Here is a 783-nt window from a genome sequence, read left to right on the forward strand (position 1 = left end):
AGTTCTTATACCTTTCATCAAAGGATTCCTTGAACTAAAAATGTTTTGGAATTATTATATCACAATATATTGGTCTTCAAGCATTTAGGGTTACTTTCTACCATTAGATAAACTCACTGAGTCATTATGGTTCATACAAATAACTATTAAATCTCAAACTAAAATAATCCTCGGGGTTATTTACAAAGCACCTGAAAACCATTGGTTAGGTGCACTAATTTTGTTTTCTACAATTTTTGTTTGTGGGTGTCCAAAGTTGCAAGCAGGAACTAACTAGTGAGCTCAGTGGACCAAATTAATTGGTCAAAGGGAGCTCACTTCACTGAGTATTTCAAGGACTTAAGCATGTTTCCCAGCCTTGGAGCTGCCCTGCATTAATGCAGTGATCCACTAGATGTCAATGTTTCCACACGAATGAATAAAGGCATCTGTTGTCATCCTGGAAGCAGGATTGATTGCTATAAAAAGTTAGATGAAATAAAATGTTCTCCTTGCTCTTCAAACTAAGATAAGCTAATAACTTTGGACACAATTTCACTCCTCTGCATTCACCAAATGTCCAATTACATACCCACTCTGCCTGGACCTTCAAAACAATATAAAATTGAATGAAGGCAATGAAAGGAGTCACAGGATGATTTCTGCCGAGCTACCGTACAGTTCAGACACAAAGCAATTCAGTACGTGTCTCCAAGATTTCTAAATGCAATGAGTTAGAAACTAATGTTCCTCCAGTATTTCCCCTTATGATCTTTTTCATTTTGCTTATGTCTATTGCAATGT

This window comes from Orycteropus afer, unplaced genomic scaffold (genome assembly GCF_000298275.1).
Source record: "Orycteropus afer afer isolate SDZICR_OR568_19922 unplaced genomic scaffold, OryAfe1.0 scaffold00210, whole genome shotgun sequence".
NCBI lineage: Eukaryota > Metazoa > Chordata > Mammalia > Tubulidentata > Orycteropodidae > Orycteropus > Orycteropus afer.